Source organism: Fundulus heteroclitus, chromosome 12 (assembly GCF_011125445.2).
Source record: "Fundulus heteroclitus isolate FHET01 chromosome 12, MU-UCD_Fhet_4.1, whole genome shotgun sequence".
NCBI lineage: Eukaryota > Metazoa > Chordata > Actinopteri > Cyprinodontiformes > Fundulidae > Fundulus > Fundulus heteroclitus.
In genome coordinates this window covers 26,588,932-26,607,520 of record NC_046372.1, presented here as the reverse complement: position 1 = coordinate 26,607,520, position 18,589 = coordinate 26,588,932, and the positions used below count along the sequence as shown (strand labels likewise).

The window sequence follows — 18,589 nt, the reverse complement described above, 5'->3', positions numbered from 1 at the left end:
ACAGCCGATCTCAGCCGCCTGCCCCTGCACTTTGTAGAACAGGTAGGAGGGGGCCGGTGAAGTTTGGGGGTCCCCTCGGTGACAGTGCCCCCACAGCTAGCCCTGTCTCCCCCTACGCCTCCCCTCCACTGCTGGAACAGGCCTTCACTATTGGTCCTTCTGCCTTGGCACACGGCCGTGAAACCCCTCATTAACAAATAGGAAATGCCTCACAAACTGGCCTATTCTCTGGCCGTGGCTCGCCTTCGCTCCCCTTTGTCTTTTCATTTGAATATTAAGAGTGTTACATAACACTAAGCCAAACACAGTTTCAGCGGGATTTATATACTTTTCCCCGCTGCTTTTCACTGGATGTAAATAAACGACATGATCGGGCGTTCTTCCTACAAGTGCAAACTAAGATCACAGTTTTAATGACGGACCACCAACAGTGTTTACATAAAAGCTCAGTCAGCGATGGATGAAACTGTACATACAGTCCCAGTCAGAGGCTTTCATACGCTCACCATGGGAATTATCTGGATTTACTAACTCACTCAGACAGCTCTTTTTATTTGTTTTTATTTTTGTATTTTTGTATTTTTTTTGAACAGCTCTTTTCTTTGTTTGTTTTTATTTATTTATTTTTTACTTCATTTATTTTTTTGGAAAGCTCTTTTTATTTGTTTTTATTTATTTATTTATTTTATTTATTTATTACTTTATTTTTGGACAACTCTTTTTATTTGTTTTTATTTATTTTATTTATTTATTTTTTACTTTATTTTTTGGACAGCTCTTTTATTTGTTTTTATTTATTTGTTTTTTACTTTATTTATTTATTTTTGGACAGCTCTTTTTATTTGTTTTTGTTTATTTATTTATTTTATTTATTTATTACTTTATTTTTGGACAGCTCTTTTTATTTGTTTTTATTTACTTATTTTTTACCTTTTTTTGTTTGGACAGCTCTTTTTACAAGATCATAGCGACAATACAATACAACGTAGAACAGCAGTGGTTTATTATTCATTGAATTCATGGCTACAAATTATACTTAAAGGCTCAAGAATACATCTTTGCAAGATAAAAACTTAAGCGACCACTGCAATTTTTTTTACATCAGCTTCTCTATATGTAAGACAGCCATTCCATTCCAGGGTCATTTTAAGCACACTTTATTCAGCCCACAGCGGTAATGATAAGGTTATAGTATGGTGCGGTTTTGCCTTGCAGTAAGAACATCCTAGGTTCAAACCCCACATGGAGTTTTATGTTCCCTCCATGCATGCGCGGGTTCTCTCTGGGTACTCCGGCTTCCTCCCATAAATCCACAAACATGACTGTTGGGTTACTTGGTCTCTCTAAGTTGTCTTTATGTGTGAGTGTGTGTGTTTGTCTTTGTGTGACCCTGGGGTCCCCTGCCTCTCACCCAATGAGCACTTAAGAAGATAGCCCCCCCCCCCCCCACCACCCCTGTGACTTTGCAAGGACAAAGTGGATATAGACCTAAAACTGAACCTAAATGGGAAAGACTGGCAGAGAGAAAGCCAAGGTCTGTTAAAACTCCTCCAACTATTGATTTCTGAACTTTTTTTAAGCTTAAGAAGTATTGTGTTGTTCAAAAATTTTGATCTTAGCATCATTTAAAGTCTGAAATAAGACTAAAATATTAGAAAAACAAGACATTGGAATACTACGGTTGAATATTGCGATTGATGTTAAGATCTGTATTAGGACAGTAAAGGTTTATCCAAATACATTAGGAAAATTGCAAATGTATCTTTGCTAAATACATTATAATCAGAACATATATCAGCCAATCAAATACCTACTAGTTCTGGAATGATTGTTAATAAATCTATATTACAGTTCTTGTACGACAACACAGGCTTTTATAACATTTTTATCATTAGTGGTATTACACAAATTAATGCTGGAAATCACCGGAATTTTATTAGAAATTTTGAGAGGAACCTAAAAATGTTAATTTTACTAAAATATTAAAATTAGAAAACTGTTTTGCAGGGTTCTTCACTTCTGTATGTAAACTTTAAATAATAGTAAAAACAATCATTTAAAAAGCAAAATAAAACAATAAAGCTGTACATAGAGTTGTAGTTGAATAAGAGTTCAGATTAAGAAAAATCTGAGCGGAATAAAAGAAAACCTATATACAAAAATAAAATTATGACCGAATATGATTTAAAGAGACTAAAGTAAAGAGAAAACAGTAGAAAGGCCCGTACAGATTAGAGTATAGACTTTATGCACGAGTCTGAGTCTGACCCAAAACTTAAACTGAGTTGGGCCTTGGTGTCACACAGTATTATCTCATGATATAAGATTAGTTTATTTAGTTGTAGTGGACACAAAATGTGGTTACATTTATTATAAAATAAAGGACCAATTCTTAAATTGTCTACTGAGGGGAGAAAGCAGATAATTAAACACAAGCGTGCAATGCGCACGTGAACGCGGCCCTTTCTCTCTTCCAAATCACACCTGATTAGTCCATCCTGCAGCTGCTGGAGCGGGAACAGGAACCACATCTGAGTCCGCTCCGCTCTGCGTGTGACCTGCACAGCATGCACATCTGGGCCAGAGCTCGCTGTAGAGCTGACTGAGAGGGGTTTAACCTGGCATTCGCTGCATGCGCAGTCAGTGCAGTGGACTGATTGACAGCAGTAATAACTTAAATAAAATATTAATACTTCTCTAAGCCTCAGTGGGTGGAGGCAGATGAGCGTTCACACTGAGCCTGGTTCTGGTTCTGCTGGAGGTTCTCCTCCCTGTTAAAGGGGAGTTTTCCTCTCCACTGTCGCTTCATGCATGCTCAGTATGAGGGATTGCTGCAACGCCATCAACAATGCAGACGACCTGGTCCGGCTCGGCTCAGGTCGGGTCAGGCTTAATGCCTGCGGGCCCAGGTTGGGCTGGGCTGGATTTACTGGACCCGATCTATACTACAGATGCCTGTGGACACCTCTAAAAAGCAGAGATTAAGTATGTCAAAATCAACCTAGGGATCCAGTAGCAGTAAAAATGATGCTAACTATGAGTCTACAGCCAATGATAAATTGTTCACTACCTGCTGATGTTAATAATTGTCCACATTGATACAACTTTTTGATAGAAAACAAGTAAGTATTTAATCTAGGCTTTCTAAATAAATGTTCAAACACATCTGCTGGGAATACCAGGGAGCTTTCAGAAAGCAAGATGGCGACGTTTGATGCAGCTGCTGTCAGATCCAGCAGTGACAGCTAGGCGTGTTGGAAGATCAACCAATTCTACAGGGTTAGGGTTACTTTACCTTTTTCCTTTCATTCCTCTACTGAGCATGCTGACCTACTGGGCTCCATATATAAAATAGAATAGGCCAACAGGGCTCAACAATTTAATCAGAAAATCTCTTTGTGAATTTCCACATGCGTAACTCACTCTGGTTGCATGCAATCATGGTTTGTGACTAAACTCCTTTTGCCAAGTATATTTTCATTTTCAAGGCCAAAAGTTTACTTTTGACCTAACTTATCCATTCAAAAACACTCTTGATGCAAGTTTTAAATAATTGTCAAGTTAACTCGCTGCATCCAGACATGTACTGGATGCATTGTAGGACGGTGTTGAATGATAAAAATTTTGTCTGTAATATCATGTACCTTATGGTTTCAGTGTCAGACCGGTGTGGAATCTGTGCACAGATGTGTACACAAACATCACATGACTAAGCGAGTTCAACTGTTTTTTTAATATTTGCTTTTAGTTTCTATTTTCCCATGTTTTGTTTTGTTTTGTTTATTTTATAAATTTTATTCCCACTTGCTTTTATTATGTTTTTATTTTCCTATATTTTAATCATATAAGGGACTTTGCATTGTGCTTTACAAATAAATTTGTAAAGCACAAAATGATGTAAAGAACAATGGGCCTAAAGTCCTCCAAAAACTAAACTGGACACTGATAATGAATCATTATGTACATTCTGATATTTAAGACTGATAACAGGTGTTTCTCCAAGCTTTTGGCTCTAAAAATGTAAGTTTATTTAATTTTCCCTTTTGTGAAACTTTGACATCATACAGAAACATTGCAAACATAATGTCTGTAAATCCTTCAACTGAAAAATCAATCCAGTTAAAAAAATCCTTAATCAGTGTTTTTGCTCATAGATCGTTTCCTACTGGGAAGGTTTTCAGAAATAAAAAAAACATGAAGATGGGGGGTGGGGGGGGGGTGCTAGCCTATACCTGTGAGTCACAGCTACCGAGTCTGACTATTTCACTGGTCATTTTAAAACATATGATTATAGGAAAATCTGGATTGTGCAAAAAATAAAAAAACGTACTTAAGTTAGAGCTGTACCTCGAACAAGTAACGCAATTAAATAAAGGAAATAGCGAAATTGTCATGTTTGCCTTGAGATGTCGGGCCCACATGCAGAAAACACACTCGGAAACACAGGTCAGAATTCAAGGATTTATTGATAACTCGGGAGCACACGGAGCGCAGCGCTAGTCTGCGGGGCGGGGGACGATGGCGGCTCGAATCTATCCCGGAACCAAGGGACCAGACCAGTCTAGGAGGGAAGGGATATGTGATTAACAGAAGGTAAGAAAGGGGAGATAAAGCTATAGACGTAAGCTTACCACGAGGATTGGTAACCGAGCGGGGAGACGGTAAGGAGGACTCAGCTGGATTGTCTTGAGCAGGCGTTCGGGTCGACGGAGAGCGGGGCGAGGGGGTCCGAGCAGCAACGAGGGCGTCCAGGGATCCAGAGCAGCGAGAGGAACCGGAGAGAGAGTTGGTGTGACTCGCGTCCAGAGCTGAGGTACGTCTGGTCGAGTCGAGGAACTCTAGAGTCATTCGGGGTTCACGTAGACACAGGGAAACCGCAACGAAAACACTCTGGCGTCCTCTCGCTGTTCGGACGCAGTTCTTATAGAACGCTCAGATGCTGCTGAACGAGCTGCAGGTGTGCGCACTCCGCCCACCGTCCAACCACGAACACCTGTGAAGGAGCAGAGGTAACGGAGCTGGCAGCAAGCTGCACAGCCCTGCCGGCTGAGTCCTGACACCACCCCCCCCCTCAAGGGTCGCCACCTGGCGGCCCAGAGGAGGAAGTGGAGGGACGAGAGGAGACGAACGCCTCGATGAGAGACTGGTCAGGGATGGAAGAACCAGCGAGCCAAGAGCGCTCCTCAGGGCCACAACCTACCCAGTCGACGAGGTACTGGAACCCCTTACCTCGCCGACGGGAGGCCACAATTCGCTGGACCTGTCGTCCCTGATGGTCCTGGGCGGGTGGTGGGGGTTCGGCCGGAGGGCACAAGGAGCTAGTGAGAACAGGTTTGATTTGTGAGACGTGGAACGTGGGATGAACCCGGGAGTGGGACGGGAGACGAAGGCGAACGGTCGTTGGGCTGACTATGGAGGTGATCTCGAAGGGGCCAGCGAAGCGTGGAGACAACTTCTTGGAGGCTGCTCGGGAGGGTAGGTCTCGAGTGGAGAGCCAAACTCGCTGACCGGGACGGTAACTGGGAGCTGGGGTGCGTCTTCGATCAGCGAATCGGCGGTTTTGTTCTGCAGTGTTCTTGAGGGCCTGGATTGTTTGGGTCCAGTAATGTCTGCACCGGGTGATGTGGTCCTTTACTGAGGGAACCGTTACTCGGGGGTTGTCATCAGGAAGCAGAGGTGGTTGATAGCCCAGGGAGATCTCGAAGGGGGACAGGCCGGTGGCTGTGGAGACATGACTGTTGTGAGCGTACTCGACCCAGGGGAGGAACTTATTCCATTCGGATGGGTTCTGGGAGGTTAGGCAACGGAGGGCGGTCTCCAGCTCCTGGTTCATCCGCTCTGTCTGACCGTTGGTCTGAGGGTGATAGCCGGAGGTTAGCGTGTACCGGGCCCCAAGGGCCACGGCAAACTCCTTCCAAACCCTGGAGATGAACTGGGGACCACGGTCAGACAGGATCTCCCGGGGGATTCCGTGGAGGCGGAAAACGTGTCGAACCAGGAGCTGGGCCGTGAGAAAGGCGGAGGGGAGCTTGCGGAGTGCGATGAGGTGACAGGCCTTAGAAAAACGGTCAATAACTGTGAGGATGGTTGTCATCCCCTGGGACGAGGGGAGCCCGGTGACGAAGTCCAGGGCGATGTGGGACCAGGGACGATCGGGAACGGGTAGCGGCTGTAGTAGGCCTGCACGGGGTCTGTTAGATGGCTTGCTCTGAGCACACACGGAACAAGAGAGAACAAAAGTCTTGACATCTTGAGACCAGGTGGGCCACCAAAAGTGGCGAGAGATGAGGGTGCGGGTTCGGTAAACACCAGGATGGGCAGAGAATTTTTCAGAGTGCGCCCACTGGAGCACACGGGAACGAACCGAGGCTGGGACGTAGGTCCGGCCGGGTGGTCCAGTACCTGGGTCGGGGTCTGACTGCAGTGCCTGAGCGATCAAATCCTGAATCTCCCACTGGAGGGCTCCAAACACACAGGATGAAGGGAGAATGGTGGCTGGACTCTCGTCCGAGTCAGGGGGAGAGTAAAGGCGGGACAGAGCATCAGGCTTCTGGTTCTTCGACCCGGGGCGAAAGGTGATGGATAAATTAAAACGGGAAAAAAAAAGGGACCAGCGGGCCTGCCTGGGATTTAACCTCTTCGCTGTCTGGATATAGGCCAAGTTCTTGTGATCGGTCCAGATAAGGACCGGCTGCTCGGACCCCTCAAGCCAGTGTCGCCATTCCTCCAAGGCGAGCTTGATGGCGAGCAGCTCTCTATCTCCCACATCATAGTTGCGTTCGGCCGGTGTCAGGCGCCGGGAAAAAAAAGGCGCAGGGGTGAAGCTTCTGGTCCGACTGTGAGTTCTGGGAGAGAATGGCTCCAACCCCTGTATCCGAAGCATCAATCTCCACCACAAACTGTCTACTGGGGTCAGGGTGAATGAGGATGGGCGCCTGGGAGAACCTCTTCTTTAGGTCAATGAACGCAGAGTCAGCCTCAGGGCTCCACAAGAAAGAGGACTTGGTGGACGTGAGTGCGTGGAGAGGAGCGGCGATCTGGCTGTATCCTCTAATGAACCTTCGATAGAAGTTAGCGAAACCAAGGAAACGTTGCAGCTGTTTCCTGGTTTCGGGAACCGGCCATTCGAGAACTGCCTTAATCTTCTCTGGGTCTGAGCGGACTTGTCCTCCCTCCAGGATAAGCCCGAGAAATGATACTGAGGACTTGTGAAACTCACATTTCTCCGCCTTCACGAATAGCTTGTTCTCTAACAGGCGTTGGAGGACTTGTCGAACATGGTCTTGATGTTCTGAGTGATTGCGGGAGTATATGAGGATGTCGTCTAGATACACGAAGACAAATACGTTAAGGAAGTCCCGGAGGACGTCATTGACCAAAGCCTGAAAGACAGCTGGGGCATTGCATAAACCGAAGGGCATAACCCGGTACTCGAAGTGTCCCAGGGGGGTCTTGAAGGCAGTTTTCCACTCGTCCCCCCGACGGATCCGCACCAAGTGGTAAGCATTACGGAGATCTAGTTTAGTAAAGACCTTAGCTGACTGGACCGGTTCTAGGGCGGAGGAGAGTAGTGGAAGAGGGTACTTGTTTTTAACGGTAATAGCGTTTAGACCCCGATAATCGATGCACGGACGCAGAGAGCCGTCCTTCTTAGACACGAAGAAAAAGCCTGCCCCTACCGGGGAAGACGAGGCTCGAATAAGACCTGCCGCTAAGGATTCTTTAACGTACTTCTCAAGGGCCTGACGTTCAGCCATAGAAATGTTGTAAAGGCGGCTAACCGGCAACGGGGCACCCGGCAGAAGATCGATTGCGCAGTCATAAGGCCTGTGCGGCGGCAAGGAGCAGGCTTGGGTTTTGCTAAAAACCTGTCTTAGGTCATGGTAGCACTCGGGTACTAGCTCCACTAGTTCCGGATCCGCCGGAACGGAGGGCTGCGAAACGGTTTGACAGGGAGGAACTGCCGACTGTAAACAGGCAGCATGGCAACCTGTGGACCAGGACTCTACCCGATGGTCCACCCAGTTAATGTGCGGATTATGTCGCTGTAACCAAGGGACTCCTAGCACTAAGGTGGCATGTCTTACTGGAAAAATAAGGAAAGCTAACCGTTCTCTGTGATTACCGGAAACTACTAACTCAAGTGGTCTAGTGCTATGAGTAATACGAGGGAGGACCCCTCCATCCAGGGCTGAGACGTGGAGGGGAGAACTTAGCGGGACCGTCTCGAGTCCGACCCGACGGACAAAAGCACTATCGATTAGATTAAAATCACAGCCGGAATCTACTAGGGCTGATAAAGAAAACGAGTCACAGGAGGTTACTACGGTTGCCTTTAAACTAAGTCGCGGAGAGGAAGAGGACGTAAACTGGAGCGGGTCCGTCGGCTTCTCCGCTACAGCCGGCGGACCTGATCTTTTGGCCGCTCGGGGCAGTCCCTAATAAAATGAGCAGGGGAGGCGCAGTACAAACACAGCCTAGTGGACATTCGCTGCTCCCTCTGCTCAGGTGTCAACCGCACACGACCCAATTGCATGGGTTCAGGAGGCGGGGAGCGAGGTGCCGCAGGACTAGGTGGTCTTCGCTCGGGGGGTTGAGTTCGGTAAACGAGAGGCCCGAGGGAGCGATTCTTAGAGCGGGAGCGAAGGCGATTATCTAAGCGGATAGCCAAAGCAATAAATTCATTTAGAGTAGCGGGTTCCTCCTGACGTGCTAGCTCATCCTTAAGCGAATCATCTAACGCCTGAAAAAATACCGTCTTTAAAGCACGCTGCTCCCAGCCAGCCGCAGCGGCCAGCGTACGGAATTCAACAGCGAAATCAGCAAGGCGTCTTCCCCGCTGCCGGAGAGCTAAAAGCCGCCTGGAATCCTGCACCTGATCAACCTCAGCTGCAAAGATCATCTTAAATTCAGACAGAAACTCGTTAAATGTACAGCCAAACTGCTGGCAATTGGGGAACCGGGCCTCTGCCCACCTGAGCGCGCGGTCCGTGAGCAAACGTAAAATAAAGGTAATCTTAGCTTCATCTGAAGCAAACGAACGAGGGGACCGATTAAAAACTAAGGAGCATTGGAACAGAAACCCCCCGCAGTCACTACTCTCTCCGGAGAATTTCTCCGGAGCGGGAGAGGAAGACTCGGAACCAGACGGTGACGTCACCGAGGGCGGAGCTGGGTCGGAAGCGGAAGCGGAAGGGGCCGAGGCTGCGGGCTGCTGGCTAGCACTTAGCATCACAGTTAGCTGGTTGATTTGACCGGCTAAGCTCTGCAGATGGCCTTGTAGGCCTAACACCGTGGACTCTAAGCCCCGAATCTGATCCTGTTGGGCCGCTAACGCCCCTCCGAGTGTGTCTGCTGGGTCACTTTGTTGGCCAGAGTGTTCTTCTGTCATGTTTGCCTTGAGATGTCGGGCCCACATGCAGAAAACACACTCGGAAACACAGGTCAGAATTCAAGGATTTATTGATAACTCGGGAGCACACGGAGCGCAGCGCTAGTCTGCGGGGCGGGGGACGATGGCGGCTCGAATCTATCCCGGAACCAAGGGACCAGACCAGTCTAGGAGGGAAGGGATATGTGATTAACAGAAGGTAAGAAAGGGGAGATAAAGCTATAGACGTAAGCTTACCACGAGGATTGGTAACCGAGCGGGGAGACGGTAAGGAGGACTCAGCTGGATTGTCTTGAGCAGGCGTTCGGGTCGACGGAGAGCGGGGCGAGGGGGTCCGAGCAGCAACGAGGGCGTCCAGGGATCCAGAGCAGCGAGAGGAACCGGAGAGAGAGTTGGTGTGACTCGCGTCCAGAGCTGAGGTACGTCTGGTCGAGTCGAGGAACTCTAGAGTCATTCGGGGTTCACGTAGACACAGGGAAACCGCAACGAAAACACTCTGGCGTCCTCTCGCTGTTCGGACGCAGTTCTTATAGAACGCTCAGATGCTGCTGAACGAGCTGCAGGTGTGCGCACTCCGCCCACCGTCCAACCACGAACACCTGTGAAGGAGCAGAGGTAACGGAGCTGGCAGCAAGCTGCACAGCCCTGCCGGCTGAGTCCTGACACCACCCCCCCCCTCAAGGGTCGCCACCTGGCGGCCCAGAGGAGGAAGTGGAGGGACGAGAGGAGACGAACGCCTCGATGAGAGACTGGTCAGGGATGGAAGAACCAGCGAGCCAAGAGCGCTCCTCAGGGCCACAACCTACCCAGTCGACGAGGTACTGGAACCCCTTACCTCGCCGACGGGAGGCCACAATTCGCTGGACCTGTCGTCCCTGATGGTCCTGGGCGGGTGGTGGGGGTTCGGCCGGAGGGCACAAGGAGCTAGTGAGAACAGGTTTGATTTGTGAGACGTGGAACGTGGGATGAACCCGGGAGTGGGACGGGAGACGAAGGCGAACGGTCGTTGGGCTGACTATGGAGGTGATCTCGAAGGGGCCAGCGAAGCGTGGAGACAACTTCTTGGAGGCTGCTCGGGAGGGTAGGTCTCGAGTGGAGAGCCAAACTCGCTGACCGGGACGGTAACTGGGAGCTGGGGTGCGTCTTCGATCAGCGAATCGGCGGTTTTGTTCTGCAGTGTTCTTGAGGGCCTGGATTGTTTGGGTCCAGTAATGTCTGCACCGGGTGATGTGGTCCTTTACTGAGGGAACCGTTACTCGGGGGTTGTCATCAGGAAGCAGAGGTGGTTGATAGCCCAGGGAGATCTCGAAGGGGGACAGGCCGGTGGCTGTGGAGACATGACTGTTGTGAGCGTACTCGACCCAGGGGAGGAACTTATTCCATTCGGATGGGTTCTGGGAGGTTAGGCAACGGAGGGCGGTCTCCAGCTCCTGGTTCATCCGCTCTGTCTGACCGTTGGTCTGAGGGTGATAGCCGGAGGTTAGCGTGTACCGGGCCCCAAGGGCCACGGCAAACTCCTTCCAAACCCTGGAGATGAACTGGGGACCACGGTCAGACAGGATCTCCCGGGGGATTCCGTGGAGGCGGAAAACGTGTCGAACCAGGAGCTGGGCCGTGAGAAAGGCGGAGGGGAGCTTGCGGAGTGCGATGAGGTGACAGGCCTTAGAAAAACGGTCAATAACTGTGAGGATGGTTGTCATCCCCTGGGACGAGGGGAGCCCGGTGACGAAGTCCAGGGCGATGTGGGACCAGGGACGATCGGGAACGGGTAGCGGCTGTAGTAGGCCTGCACGGGGTCTGTTAGATGGCTTGCTCTGAGCACACACGGAACAAGAGAGAACAAAAGTCTTGACATCTTGAGACCAGGTGGGCCACCAAAAGTGGCGAGAGATGAGGGTGCGGGTTCGGTAAACACCAGGATGGGCAGAGAATTTTTCAGAGTGCGCCCACTGGAGCACACGGGAACGAACCGAGGCTGGGACGTAGGTCCGGCCGGGTGGTCCAGTACCTGGGTCGGGGTCTGACTGCAGTGCCTGAGCGATCAAATCCTGAATCTCCCACTGGAGGGCTCCAAACACACAGGATGAAGGGAGAATGGTGGCTGGACTCTCGTCCGAGTCAGGGGGAGAGTAAAGGCGGGACAGAGCATCAGGCTTCTGGTTCTTCGACCCGGGGCGAAAGGTGATGGATAAATTAAAACGGGAAAAAAAAAGGGACCAGCGGGCCTGCCTGGGATTTAACCTCTTCGCTGTCTGGATATAGGCCAAGTTCTTGTGATCGGTCCAGATAAGGACCGGCTGCTCGGACCCCTCAAGCCAGTGTCGCCATTCCTCCAAGGCGAGCTTGATGGCGAGCAGCTCTCTATCTCCCACATCATAGTTGCGTTCGGCCGGTGTCAGGCGCCGGGAAAAAAAGGCGCAGGGGTGAAGCTTCTGGTCCGACTGTGAGTTCTGGGAGAGAATGGCTCCAACCCCTGTATCCGAAGCATCAATCTCCACCACAAACTGTCTACTGGGGTCAGGGTGAATGAGGATGGGCGCCTGGGAGAACCTCTTCTTTAGGTCAATGAACGCAGAGTCAGCCTCAGGGCTCCACAAGAAAGAGGACTTGGTGGACGTGAGTGCGTGGAGAGGAGCGGCGATCTGGCTGTATCCTCTAATGAACCTTCGATAGAAGTTAGCGAAACCAAGGAAACGTTGCAGCTGTTTCCTGGTTTCGGGAACCGGCCATTCGAGAACTGCCTTAATCTTCTCTGGGTCTGAGCGGACTTGTCCTCCCTCCAGGATAAGCCCGAGAAATGATACTGAGGACTTGTGAAACTCACATTTCTCCGCCTTCACGAATAGCTTGTTCTCTAACAGGCGTTGGAGGACTTGTCGAACATGGTCTTGATGTTCTGAGTGATTGCGGGAGTATATGAGGATGTCGTCTAGATACACGAAGACAAATACGTTAAGGAAGTCCCGGAGGACGTCATTGACCAAAGCCTGAAAGACAGCTGGGGCATTGCATAAACCGAAGGGCATAACCCGGTACTCGAAGTGTCCCAGGGGGGTCTTGAAGGCAGTTTTCCACTCGTCCCCCCGACGGATCCGCACCAAGTGGTAAGCATTACGGAGATCTAGTTTAGTAAAGACCTTAGCTGACTGGACCGGTTCTAGGGCGGAGGAGAGTAGTGGAAGAGGGTACTTGTTTTTAACGGTAATAGCGTTTAGACCCCGATAATCGATGCACGGACGCAGAGAGCCGTCCTTCTTAGACACGAAGAAAAAGCCTGCCCCTACCGGGGAAGACGAGGCTCGAATAAGACCTGCCGCTAAGGATTCTTTAACGTACTTCTCAAGGGCCTGACGTTCAGCCATAGAAATGTTGTAAAGGCGGCTAACCGGCAACGGGGCACCCGGCAGAAGATCGATTGCGCAGTCATAAGGCCTGTGCGGCGGCAAGGAGCAGGCTTGGGTTTTGCTAAAAACCTGTCTTAGGTCATGGTAGCACTCGGGTACTAGCTCCACTAGTTCCGGATCCGCCGGAACGGAGGGCTGCGAAACGGTTTGACAGGGAGGAACTGCCGACTGTAAACAGGCAGCATGGCAACCTGTGGACCAGGACTCTACCCGATGGTCCACCCAGTTAATGTGCGGATTATGTCGCTGTAACCAAGGGACTCCTAGCACTAAGGTGGCATGTCTTACTGGAAAAATAAGGAAAGCTAACCGTTCTCTGTGATTACCGGAAACTACTAACTCAAGTGGTCTAGTGCTATGAGTAATACGAGGGAGGACCCCTCCATCCAGGGCTGAGACGTGGAGGGGAGAACTTAGCGGGACCGTCTCGAGTCCGACCCGACGGACAAAAGCACTATCGATTAGATTAAAATCACAGCCGGAATCTACTAGGGCTGATAAAGAAAACGAGTCACAGGAGGTTACTACGGTTGCCTTTAAACTAAGTCGCGGAGAGGAAGAGGACGTAAACTGGAGCGGGTCCGTCGGCTTCTCCGCTACAGCCGGCGGACCTGATCTTTTGGCCGCTCGGGGCAGTCCCTAATAAAATGAGCAGGGGAGGCGCAGTACAAACACAGCCTAGTGGACATTCGCTGCTCCCTCTGCTCAGGTGTCAACCGCACACGACCCAATTGCATGGGTTCAGGAGGCGGGGAGCGAGGTGCCGCAGGACTAGGTGGTCTTCGCTCGGGGGGTTGAGTTCGGTAAACGAGAGGCCCGAGGGAGCGATTCTTAGAGCGGGAGCGAAGGCGATTATCTAAGCGGATAGCCAAAGCAATAAATTCATTTAGAGTAGCGGGTTCCTCCTGACGTGCTAGCTCATCCTTAAGCGAATCATCTAACGCCTGAAAAAATACCGTCTTTAAAGCACGCTGCTCCCAGCCAGCCGCAGCGGCCAGCGTACGGAATTCAACAGCGAAATCAGCAAGGCGTCTTCCCCGCTGCCGGAGAGCTAAAAGCCGCCTGGAATCCTGCACCTGATCAACCTCAGCTGCAAAGATCATCTTAAATTCAGACAGAAACTCGTTAAATGTACAGCCAAACTGCTGGCAATTGGGGAACCGGGCCTCTGCCCACCTGAGCGCGCGGTCCGTGAGCAAACGTAAAATAAAGGTAATCTTAGCTTCATCTGAAGCAAACGAACGAGGGGACCGATTAAAAACTAAGGAGCATTGGAACAGAAACCCCCCGCAGTCACTACTCTCTCCGGAGAATTTCTCCGGAGCGGGAGAGGAAGACTCGGAACCAGACGGTGACGTCACCGAGGGCGGAGCTGGGTCGGAAGCGGAAGCGGAAGGGGCCGAGGCTGCGGGCTGCTGGCTAGCACTTAGCATCACAGTTAGCTGGTTGATTTGACCGGCTAAGCTCTGCAGATGGCCTTGTAGGCCTAACACCGTGGACTCTAAGCCCCGAATCTGATCCTGTTGGGCCGCTAACGCCCCTCCGAGTGTGTCTGCTGGGTCACTTTGTTGGCCAGAGTGTTCTTCTGTCATGTTTGCCTTGAGATGTCGGGCCCACATGCAGAAAACACACTCGGAAACACAGGTCAGAATTCAAGGATTTATTGATAACTCGGGAGCACACGGAGCGCAGCGCTAGTCTGCGGGGCGGGGGACGATGGCGGCTCGAATCTATCCCGGAACCAAGGGACCAGACCAGTCTAGGAGGGAAGGGATATGTGATTAACAGAAGGTAAGAAAGGGGAGATAAAGCTATAGACGTAAGCTTACCACGAGGATTGGTAACCGAGCGGGGAGACGGTAAGGAGGACTCAGCTGGATTGTCTTGAGCAGGCGTTCGGGTCGACGGAGAGCGGGGCGAGGGGGTCCGAGCAGCAACGAGGGCGTCCAGGGATCCAGAGCAGCGAGAGGAACCGGAGAGAGAGTTGGTGTGACTCGCGTCCAGAGCTGAGGTACGTCTGGTCGAGTCGAGGAACTCTAGAGTCATTCGGGGTTCACGTAGACACAGGGAAACCGCAACGAAAACACTCTGGCGTCCTCTCGCTGTTCGGACGCAGTTCTTATAGAACGCTCAGATGCTGCTGAACGAGCTGCAGGTGTGCGCACTCCGCCCACCGTCCAACCACGAACACCTGTGAAGGAGCAGAGGTAACGGAGCTGGCAGCAAGCTGCACAGCCCTGCCGGCTGAGTCCTGACAGAAATGTTTTCCACGTTTTTTATTGATTGTTAAGAATTTATCAAAAAACAACATTTTCAGGTAAAAATCGTGTACAGTTGTTCATTTATAGGATCAGGCACCACCCTGAGTTTTTCTTTTTTCTTTTTGCATTCCTCATTAAATCAGCATTGTGAGCCAATCGGAAATGAGGTAAAGCGCGGCACTTTTCCCTCATTGTGCATTTCTGCAGCACATTAACAGCAGCAGTCACAAACCAGACAAGCAGCTGTAAGATTACTGGGTGGAGGATAAACCGTCTGCTGGGCCTCGCTCACACCTTCACTCCCACACTCACATTTACACAAGCTGCAACTAGCTTTGGCCCCGGCCACCTCTTTAATAACATCCCACAGGATATAATTAACCTGTGCATTGCACACAGTCAGCTGACGGCCACATCTACAGCGACTTACCTCAATTATAGTAAACAGTTAAAAGCGGCTTTAAATACATATACGGTCAAAACTGCAGGGAAACTATAGCTCAGACTGCATGGCGAGGAGGGGAGGCTTTAGTGATTCGTGTTCATAGAGCTCGTTGGGTGATGTACAAATGAAGTGACACAGATGCACAAGAAGAGAAGGACAAGTGCTTTACTTCCATACAAGAAATACAATACTAGCTGAATTAAAAGTCCATCCATTGTCTATTCGGACTTATCCATGAAGGGGAGCGGGTGGCCATGTCCGGCTGTCATTGGGCAAGAGGCCAGTTCATCCCAGAGCAACACAGAGACACGCAGGACAAACAGCCGTTTAAGCAAATTAAAGAAACCGGAGTACCCAGAGAGAACCGAAGCATGCACAGAGAGAACATGCAAACTCCAGGAAGGATTCAAACCCAGAACCTTAACTCTGCAGGGCAACAGTGCTACCAGCGGGGCCTTTGTGCAGCATGAATACTGATTAATTATTATTAATACTAATATTTCCCACTCTCCTGTGAATTCAAGGTATTCAACTAAAGAAAGGATACTTTTTTGTCTAAAGTACAGCGCCTCATTTCTGCATTATGACCCCTGGGACTTTTTCATAGTTTTCTCAATACAACAGACTTTTTATTTGTTTATTGTTTTTTTTGTTATGAACCAACTCAAAGTAGTATATAACTATGAAGTGAAAGAAAAAAAATATGTTGCTTTCAACGTTTATAAAAAAAACAACATTGTGGGGTCTAAGTAAAAGTTAGTGCAACCAGCCAAACAAGTTAAACTCAGAAGTCACCAAATTAAGTAGAGACAGTAGGAAACTATCTGGCTGCAATTCCCTGATCTTCACACATAATTTGTATGAATTAATTCTTTATTTCCCCACTTTAAGCCTGCAATAAAGTAGTTTCCATTATCAACATTTCTAAAAACTTAGTATTTCCTTTTTCTTGACGTGACTTAACAGATGCTGAATGTTCACTGTAGATAGTTTTAAGGCCTGACCCATCCTCCTTTGTCCTCTACTTTATGTTTTTTTTTTCCAACAACATTTTTTGTCCCAATTATCAGTGAAATGATGTGGAAAAAGCAAAAGCGCTTTAAAAGATCACGTGATGGTCGGACTGCTTGGAAGTAAACTATTACAAAAAAAATAGATATAGTTTAAAACGTTTGCACAGTTTGGGTGATTTTCATGACAATATTCAATCAAAACTGAATTGAATTTTCTGTAAATAAACCAGGATGATTATTTCAGCCCAACTATCTTTTAAAGACTAAACCCATGAATCCATATTGCATTGTTTATCCAGGGTAGTCCTCCATTGCTATGTGGTAATTTTAATTAATAAGACTTTTTTAATAACTAATAAAAGTATATAGTTGTGACCTAATTATTTACTAAGAATACTTAATTTATTTTTATCTGTATTTGATTGTTTACTGAACTGTTTTTTGGTGATAGTGATTTGTGTTATTACTTTATTTGTTTATTAATAGTCCTATTTTCTTGTTTCTTCATGTTTACAGTAAGGATTGAACACGTATTGTCCAGATGCTGCACGTCTGAGCCTTTTTAGAATAGAGCTGGGAACAAGCGCAGTGTTGGTGTCAATGTGAAGCCGTCCCACTCAGTCAGTTGCTAAGAGAGATGTCGGAGGGTGGGCGAGGAAGGTGGGCAAAGGGTTAGTGTCAGCGCCGAGTGAAAGCAGAGAGAGGAGCGAGCGCGCACGGAAAGAACGGACAGAGATGAAAAATCCTCATCGTTCAAACGCAATTTCAAAGCGCTGAGCGCTCCAGCCAAGAGCCACGGGCACACAAAGAGGACTTTGTCCCGGCAGCAAAGGCTCATGGGATACGAGACGGAGGAAGAATGCCTGCTGCCCGGCAGAAAGCTTAGTGTGAATGCCACTAAAGGCCCGTTCAGTCCCACTCTGGACACGCATCCTACACAAATAGCCACCATTTCCTCTGATCTCTCTGAAAAAGCTGACAGAATATGAGAAACGGGATCACGCAGCACGCCGTCTGCTTGTGAGAAAACATGCGATGGTTACCAGTTTTAATGTAAAGTTTACAGGAAAGGTCTGCCGTGCCACAGAGTCTGGGACTCAGTATGCAGGGCACAGAGGCAGGGAGCAGGGATTGGGTTGAATGAAGAATGTCACCCTGGGGGGGGTTCATTTAGGGCTCAGTATTTATGCCCAGGACATCAAGTTCTGCTATTTTATTAAGAAAACTGAGGTGGACAACCTTTGATGAAAATGTAACAACTACCAGTTGCTAGAGGGGGAAAAAAACTGGAATGAAATAAAATATACATCAACAACATGTTTTTATTCAAGATCACAAGATGATTTTAATCAAATGATTTCTGCTGCGATGCCCAACCTCCTTTTTATCTTTGGCTTCAAATATGTGGAATACAGACTGTAGGTGAGCGGCTGAATTCTTTTAAAATGGAAGAAAAACATGAGAAGATCAAAGCTAAAAGAGGTAGTTGTGGTTTTATAGTAAAATAAGTGAATGTGAAATGTAGAGTAACTTTGTTTTGAGTTATTGGTGAGGCTAAAAACTAACTTTAGAAATTCAATCCATTCACCCTTCATTAACAAAAAAGTAATTGCCCCAAAAAGACATTCCTGAGGAACGCCACATTTAATATTCACAATAATTCTGCAGTAAAGTTGTTTCTTACTGATAAAGGGCAGCTTGCTTCGGCGACATAAGAAATGTGTCAGAAAACTATTAACTTCAAATAAGCATCTGATACTGGCAACGTTTGGTGGCTGAAGTCTAATGATCTGTGCTTCCATGACATATTTCAGTACGGCACATCTAAAGCGTTCCTGATGTGCGTTCCTCTTTCTAGTCACAATACTAATATCTTCCTTTATTTTCTTAAAGGAAAAAAAATCCCCCATCAAAAAGCACACGAAGAATGTAAACTATGAGGAATTTGCAAGAGGCAAGACAAGCAACGCTGGGGCACAAAAATATTACTGAATTTAAAACATCCTCCTTCTCAAATCTTTCCCCACTCATTTCTTCAAAGAATCACAGCACTTATCAAATATCTCATCAATGAA

At 48.4% G+C, this 18,589-nt stretch overlaps 1 protein-coding gene across 11 annotated transcripts in view; it reads right to left on the bottom strand.

The window, feature by feature from the left end:
* slc4a4a (solute carrier family 4 member 4a) overlaps positions 1-18,589 on the bottom strand; it is a 92,519-nt gene that overhangs the window by 49,466 nt on the left and 24,464 nt on the right. The gene's annotated exons all lie outside the window — the stretch shown is intronic.